This window comes from Dasypus novemcinctus, chromosome 18 (assembly GCF_030445035.2).
Source record: "Dasypus novemcinctus isolate mDasNov1 chromosome 18, mDasNov1.1.hap2, whole genome shotgun sequence".
Classification (NCBI taxonomy): Eukaryota; Metazoa; Chordata; class Mammalia; order Cingulata; family Dasypodidae; genus Dasypus; species Dasypus novemcinctus.
In genome coordinates, this window is record NC_080690.1 from 65967093 (window position 1) to 65975387 (window position 8295).

Genomic DNA, 8295 nt, shown 5'->3' on the forward strand with positions numbered 1-8295 from the left:
TTAACTGTGTAAACATGAGGGTGCGCTCTCATGAACTATAACAAATGTGCAATACTATTAATATGGTGCTAATAATAGGAGAGTATGGAGAAAACATACCAAATGTAAGCTATGGACCTGTTAGTAGTAATACTTTGGTGATGTTCTTACATAATGTGTAACTAACGTTCCACAACAATGAAGGCATGATTGGAAGGGTGATGTAGGAGAATCCTGCACACTATGCACGATGGTTTTTAAAGCTCATAACTTCTCTAGTAAAAATATACATTTAAAAAAAAAAAGGAATCCAAGTAATAAAAGTCGGTGGGAGCTGTGGCAGGACAGGGGCAGGGCTGCCCTGACGGCTCCTCTCCCCGCAGGCGCTGGCGGATATCGTGAACTGCAACGTGCTGTCCGTGGCGCAGGTGAGCTGGGCTGGGAGGGGCTGGGCTGGGGGCGGCGTGGTGCCACCAGAGTGGTGGTTCGGGACCCCCAGCACTGAGCCTGGCATGAGGGGTACCTGGGGAACGTTCCTCGAGGGGAAGAAGGGGTGGGAGAGACACGGAGGAGAGCGCGGGCGTCTAGGGAGCAGGTGAGAGGATGGAAGGAGAGCCGCGGCCTCACCAGCTTCTCTCCAGATGACCCGCATCGTCCTGCCCCAGATGGTCGCCAGGTGGGAACCAGCCTCTTTGTCTTCTGTCTGGAAACTCCAGCCGTCCCCCTCTCCCACCCGAACCCCTCCACCCCAGGCCTTTTCCATTCTCCAGCTGCCCCACCCATGTGCCCACCTCTTCCTGTTGGAAGCTCTTCCCTGTCCCTCCAGTGTCTCAGGTTTGGGGGGGAGTCACAGGGTCCTCTCCTGCCCCCACCTGCTTCCTCCTGCAGGGGCAGAGGCGTCATCATCAACATCTCCTCAGAGGCTGAAAACGGCCCCTGTCCCTTCCTCGCAGCTTAAGCTGCCACCAAGGTATGGAGACCCCAGTCCAGGCCAGGGCTCTGCTGCCGAGCCTGGGCCCCTCCCCTGGCACGTGCCCGGGCATTGCAGGTCCTGGTGGGCAAGTCCTGCGGAGGGGGCGCCGGGCGACCCCTGAGCCTGGGGCAATTCCTAGGTCAGACCGACTTCCGGGGCGCAGTCCCATGGGCAAGAATTTACTCATGTTTTAAAAAGAGAAACGGAGACCGGGCATCCAAAGAACAGCCTGGAACCAGCAAACACCTGGGGGCTGGAAGGAGCCAGGGAAGCAAGAGGCTGGCCCCGCCGACGACACAGTGGGTGCCTGGGGACCACGGGGCGTCCAGCAGACAGAGGCCTTTGGGGCCGAAGGCGGAGGGAGGCCGTGAGGCCGGCTGGAGCCACGGAGTATTCTAGGCCCAGGGCAGAGCTGCAGGAGCGCTGCTGGCCCGGGGGCTGGAGGAGGGGTGGGCGCAGGGCCCCACAAGGGCGGGATGCTGCGCAGGGAGGGTCCTCGGTCCCGGCCCCCTCCCCATCCTTCTTCTACAGGCCTTCGTGGGAAGCTTCTCGAGGGCGGTGGGAGCCGAGTGCCTCTCCCAGGGCGTCACGGTGCAGGGGCCTGACAGCGGGGGCGGGGCCCTTAGGGACGTGGCTGGGGTGGGGGGAGTCCAAGGGGGCTCCCAGAGGGGTTGGGGAGCTTAGAGACCTGGAGGCTCCGTTGGGCGGGGCCTGGACTGGGGACACGGAGGGGATGGGCTCGTGAGGACAGAGGCGCCGCGGGGTTAGGGCCTGAAGCCTCCGCAGCTCAGTCCTGCTGGGGGCGGGGTCTCGAGGGAGGCGGGGCTGAGTGGGGGTCTCTGCGGGGCGGGCTTTCGGGGACTTGACTGCGGATGCCCCAAACCCGTGGGATTCTTAGGAGTAGGACGGGGCTTCGGGAAGTGCCTGGGCGCGCGGTGAGGACAGCACTTTACCCGCCTCCTTCCCGCAGACTGTGAGCCCCTTTTCTGTCGCCACCAACATGACCAAGCACCTGCACCTCGGGCTGCTGCTGAAGGACCCCCGAGACCTCGCTCGGGAGGCCCTGGACACCCTGGGCCTCTCCTCGCACACTTCTGGGTGCCTGAGCCACGCCGTGCGGGTGCCTCCGGGGGCAAAGGCAGAGGCTGATGGGGCGTTCCGTGGTGAAGGCCACTGGGTCCTAGAAGGGGGAGACGCCCCGAGGAGGGGAGGGCCCTGCCCTGGGCTGGAGGCGGAGAGGGGGAAAGTCAACGGGGTCGGGGTGCCTGATCCCTGTGTCGCTCTTTTCCAGCATTTCTTGCTGAGTTTCTTGCTGCTCGAGTGGTTTCTACTCAGTCAATGGGCAGTGAAGGTTACATTTCTGGTGTTGTCACTGTCTGGACCAAAGCGAAGAAAAGAGGATTGAGGAAGGTGTGGTAGGCGTGGCCGCCTGTCTGTCCCCTCCTCTCCCTCGATTGGAGTAGAAACACGGTGGACCCGAACCCCCGGGCATTCAGTAGAAGGGTGGCACCTCAAACCGCTGGTGGAAAATGGAGTCCCAGCCCCCGCCCCCATGGCTCCCTCTTCTCTATGCTCATTGTTTTTGCTTGTTGTCTGTTTTTTTATACAGGAGACACCGGGAACCGACCAGCACCTTCCATTCGGGAGGCAGGCACCCAACTGCTTGAGCCACATCTGCTGCCCAAGATGGATTTTTTAATACGTGGTGCTGAGACAACTATAGAGCCACTTGGAGAAAAGCAAAAAATTAAAAAATGTATAACATTATAGTGGTGATGCTTGCACAAGTTTGTGAATATAGAAAACATCACTGAATTATACACTTCAAACAAGTGAATTATATGGTATGCCAATTATATCTCAATAAAGATAAGGAAATAAGATGCCCTTGTTTTTGTTGGCTGGGCTGGCAAAATGCAATATAACAGAAAAGGGTTGGCTTTCACAATGGGGCTTAATTAGCTTAGCCATGACAATATCCATTTGAGGTGAACCTGGATTCCCATGTCACTGGGCCAGGCACATTGTCATGTTTCCCTTCCCTTGTCAGCCTCTGGCTCCCGTGGGTTTCTTGCTCAGCTCCTGGGGCTTTCTCTCTGTGTTCATCCATTTACAAGGGACCGCACTAAGAGGATGGAGACCCGCCCTGGGCCATGCCCAGCAACCTCATCAGAATGTCCCACCTGCTCCAGGCTCTTACCCACAGCAATGGACCAGCTTGAAGAACATGATTTCCTGGATACATAGTCTCAAAGCACCAAAGCAACATTCTGAATGGTCTGAATGTGTTGCTCCCTGGCCAGAGGTGGGAGAGGACAGGAGACTCTGTAGAGGTACATCCAGAACCATCAGAAAAATCTTGATCCTCTGACAGCAAGTCTGTACCTTTGGCCACCATGCCATTTGAAGAGAAGGGAACTGAAAGCACCACACTCCAGCAGTCAAGCAGCCTGAGACAGTGGCAGCTGCCCAGCCAGAGACTTCCAGCACCGAATTCCTGGGATTCAGACCGTCACTGAGTCACAGACAGAGCAGGTCTTCTGTTGTATCAAACACACCTTCACTGACTGTGTGGTGTTTCAGGCTGACTGCATGAATACACTCAACGACCAGGCATTGGAGAAGGTAACGGTGCAGATTTAAAGTCTGTATATTAGACAACCAAAAGGGGTGCTGATGCAAAGTACCAGAAATCCATTGGTTTCTATAAAAGGTATATAGTTGGGGTAGAAGCTTACAGTTACAAAGCCCTAAAGTGTCCAACTCAAGGTATCATAAGAAGTACTTCACCCAACGTCTGATGCCATGTGTTGAAGCAAGATGGCGGGTGATGTCTTGCAGGGGTCAGCCTTCCCTTTTCCTCTTAAGGCTCCATGTCCCAGCTTCTTCTGATATCAACTGTAGGCCAGCATAAGGCTTGTCTCTCTTCCCAGTGTTTGTTTCCTTCCATACTCAGCTCTCTTCATAAGGTCAGCTGTAAACTCTCGGGCTCATCTCTCTTCCCGGGGCCTCTGTTGTGGCTAATGAGCTGTTTCTCATCATCTCTGTTCTTCTTCTTTGTGTGTCTACTTCCATGGAGAGTCTGTTTTATCAGCCCAAGGGAGCTGGGACTCAACGCTGAATTGAACTCTAATGATGTGGTTGAATCAAAGCCCTAATCTTAACAAACTTTTATCAGATGTTCCAGTTGAATCTAATATAATCAAAAGGTGTTATGCCTAGAGAATCAGAACACATTATAAGCATGATTGATATCTCTTTTTGGAATTCATAAAAAAATCAAACTGCCACAGTTTGTTTTATCTAATATTAATATAGCTACCCCTCTCTTTTTTTGGTTACTCTTTGCATGATATATCTTTTTCCAACCTTTCACTTTAAGGTGATTTGTATGCCTAGGTCTAACATATGTCTCTTGTAAGCAGCACATGGATGGCTCATGCATTTTTATCCACTCTGTCAACATACACATTTTTAAAAATTTATCTTTTATTTATTTCTCTCCCCATTGCCTGCTCTCTGCCCATTCACTGTGTGTATTCTGTTTCTGCTTGTATTCTTGTCAGTGGCACCAGGAATCTGTGTCTCCTTTTTTGCATCATCTTGCTGCATCAGCTCTCCACATGTGTGGCACCACTCCTGGACAGGCTGCACTTTTTTTGCATGGAGTGGTTCTCTTTATGGGTGCACTCCTTGCATGTGGGGTTTTCCTATGCAGGGGACACCCTGGGTGGCATGGCACTTCTTGCATGCATCAGCACTGCACATGGGCCAGCTCACCTCACAGGTCAGGAGACCCTGGGTTTGAACCCTGGACCTCCCACATAGTAGGCAGATGCTCTACCATGCCAAATCTACTTCACAACATATACCTTTTGACTGGGGAGTTTAAATCCATTCATGTTCAGTGATATTACTGTAAGTGCATTATTTATTTCCCTTTTGGTTATCCTTTCTGCCAGTCTTCCTCACTCTCATCCAAGCCTCTCCCTCCTGTTTTTCTTTCAGGTTCCAAGGCTCCCTTCAATGCTTCCTGCATAGGTGGATTATTTTTTTTGAAAGATGTATTTATTTTATTTTTTTATTTCCCTCCCCTCCCCCCCCGCCCCAGTTGTCTGTGCTCTGTGTCTTTTTGCTGCCTGTTCTTCTTTGTCCACTTCTGTTGTTGTCGGCAGCACAGGAATCTGTGTTTCTTTTTGTTGTGTCATCTTGTTGTGTCAGCTCTCCATGTGTGCAGTGCCATTCCTGGGCAGGCTGAACTTTCTTTCGTGCTGGGTGGCTCTCCTTATGGGGCACACTCCTTGCATGTGGGGGTTCCCTATGTGGGGACACCCCAGCATGGCACAGCACTCCTTGCACACATCAGCACTGCACGTGGGTCAGCTCCACACGGGTCAAGGAGGCCTGGGGTTTGAACCACAGACCTCCCATGTGGTAGATGGATGCCCTAACCACTGGGCAAAGTTGGCTTCCATGGATTCTTTTTTATGAACGCTCTTACTTTCTCTTTATTTGGAATATTTTATACTCACCTTCATATTTGAAGAACAATTTCCTGGTTGGAGGATTCTTGGCTAGAAAATTTTCACTTTCAGTGTTATGATTATTTCATACCACTCTCTTTCCCCCTTCGTGGTTTCTGAAGGAAAATCTGCAATAACTCTTACTGACTGTCCCTTGTATGGGATGGTTTGCTTTCCCCTTGCTGCTTTCAGAATTTTCTCTTTATCTTTGGCATTTGACATTCTGAGTAGTTTGTGTCTTGGAATAGTCTATTCCATTTATTCTGATTGGAGTATGCTGTGCTTCTTGGGCATGTAAAATTCACTTCTTTCATGACAGTTGGGAAATTTTCAGCCATTACTTCCTCAAATACTCTTTTTTCTGTTTTCCCTTAACTTCTCCTTCTGGAACTCCCATGACATGTATATTCTTGCATTTCATGTTTGTATGAACTTCATTGATTAGTTGTCTTAAATCCTGTGTCTCACCTCTGGCTTTGACATATTCCTTTGCTCGGGTCATTTCTTCCATTTTCTTGGTATGGCTTGTAATTCTTTCCCCCTGATGTCTAGGCATCTGATTATGATAGTGAGTTTAGTCTGATGCTAACTTTCTCTCTCATGTAGGGATTTGGTGGCAGGAGACTGTGTGTTACAGCCATTCTTTGATGCTTGGTTCGACTTGTTGTAGCTCTTTAGGATTACCCATATTTAGTTGCTCAAATCTGGGCCATGGATCCAGTAGTGGAATGAGACCTGCTTCCAGGGGCCTGAGACTCAAGGGAGGCTGTAAAGACCAGAGAAACTCCTATTTTTTTGCTTTTAGTATCTTCACATGCACTTTCTTGGTCTTTCAGCAGATGGAGGTCTTCAACCACCCTCTCAGTTCAAATATTGCCTGCAAGGTGTTCACTGCAACACTGACCACAACAAAGTGCAGAGGATCCTGCCTGGAGGCTACACAGAGGCTCCCAAATCAAGCTTTCTCAGAGGCTCTTCTCCAACCTTTGTTGGCAGCCCCCTCCCTTATCTCAGGTAGAAAATAATTCCATTCCCTTCTGCATCCTCAGCAACCAGTCCTTGTCAGTACAAAGGGTGCTTGAGAGAGTAGGAGCTCTGTAGGCACTGCTGTCTCCCAGGACAACAATGGCATGGATCCACCTGGCCAGGAAGGCTCCTGGGACATAGCAGACCAAAGTTGTTGGCCAAAAGATGAATCAGCCTTAGGCTGCCTCCTTCTCTCTCTTCTTTCCTGGTATGTTGAATCCCTGCAGACCCTTCTGTCTATAGCCACTAGCCAAGGGCCTAAGAATCCAATGTTTGCTGTTCTGAGGGTGTGTGTGTGTGTGTGTGTGAAGGGGCACTGGTAGCTGCAGCTGCAGCTTTTACTCAGACTTGTCCTTCTGAGGTTCTATTCTTTTGCCCCTCTCGTGTCTGGGTGGTGTTCAGCTTTCTCATGGTGTCTCAACCAAAGAACATTTTTTCCAGGTGGTGTCTGCCTGACCTTTTGTTGCAGCAAAGCCAGGAGTACTGAACCATAGAAGAAACCCACAACCAGCACTCCAGAGAGAAGGATTAACTATTTTATTATGCACGGACCCAGAGGAGAGTCAATCTCCAAATTCTGAGCCCTGTTTTTCAGTTTTCATAGGCATATATAGGATTTCAGGTGGGTTCACCATAAATTTTGCTCATTAGCTAACACATTGCTAGGAGAAATTTTGCAAGCAGTGGGGTTACAGAAGCAGAATGCAGCTACAAGGTTGCTGGCTGATTTACAGAAGCAGGAGGGGGAAATCACTCATTGAACATCTTCCTACTAGGCCATGTTTTCACAGGCTGATTTACAGAAACAGGGGGCAGAAGTTATTTATTTGATATTCTCCTGCAAGGCCATGCCCTCACAGGTCAATCCACAGAAGCAGGGACAGGAGTGACATTAGGTATTTTTGCAAGGTTATGCTTTTTATTTCTTTACAATTCCCTCCTTAATGCCCATATAATTTTTATGTGGCATTACTTGAGTTAAGTGGGAAAATAACTTAAGTTAATAAAGCATTTTACAAGACACAAGTACACTATTAAGATTAGTTTCCTTGGATTGGTTATGTCCGTGGCATTTCTATGTCAAGAGGAGGCTCAGATTCCACATGGATACTGGATGCAATCCTCCTGCTTTCAGTTGTAGGCACTCTAGGCTCTATGGTGTGGTGGTTGTCCTTCTTCAACTCCATCTTAGCTGAGTGAGGTGAGTCCAATAAATCAGATTGTAGGAGCTGAAGTCTGTTGAGGTTCAGGGCCTGGCTATCATATTGTCAGTCCAGAGATTCAAATCCCCTAGATATATCTTAAACCCCAGACCCAATTACAATTCCAGTAAAGTAGCATGAAAGTCTTGTGAAAAGAGATCCCATCTGAGTCCAGCTCCATCACGCAGAAACACCAACTCCAAAGAAGGGCCAACTGACATGGCAGTGAACCCCATCTGCCATGACCATAGAACCTGTGGGTCTCTTTAGCCCTCAAAAGGACCTGGGGTTGTATCTACTTTATCTGTCTCTGAGACTCTGCTCTGGTGTGCATAAGGGCAATCCTTCTGACACCCTCCAGACTCTTTTTTAGAGACTCATAGCCATATAAACTCATATCTCCTTTCCATTTCCCCCTTACATTAGGTCAAACAGCATTTTAAACTCCTGTTATTATATGTAGACAGGGATATTCTGCTGGTCCACATTGAACCTTTAATTCAAGGTCATTTTCTAGTTGCATCATCAGCTGGTATTTGGTAGTGATCCTTCGGTGCCAGGGAGGCTTATCCCCGGGTGTCATGTCCCACGC

The 8295-nt window shown here is 49.8% G+C and overlaps 1 long non-coding RNA gene across 1 annotated transcript; it reads left to right on the forward strand.

Annotated features, from left to right (window-relative positions):
- Window positions 1-357: 357 nt before the first annotated feature.
- Window positions 358-1063, forward strand: LOC131274369 (uncharacterized). Its single transcript, XR_009181622.2, has 3 exons — window positions 358-407; window positions 621-655; window positions 868-1063. It is a non-coding gene; the product is annotated as an uncharacterized lncRNA (long non-coding RNA).
- The last annotated feature ends 7232 nt before the right edge of the window (window positions 1064-8295 follow it).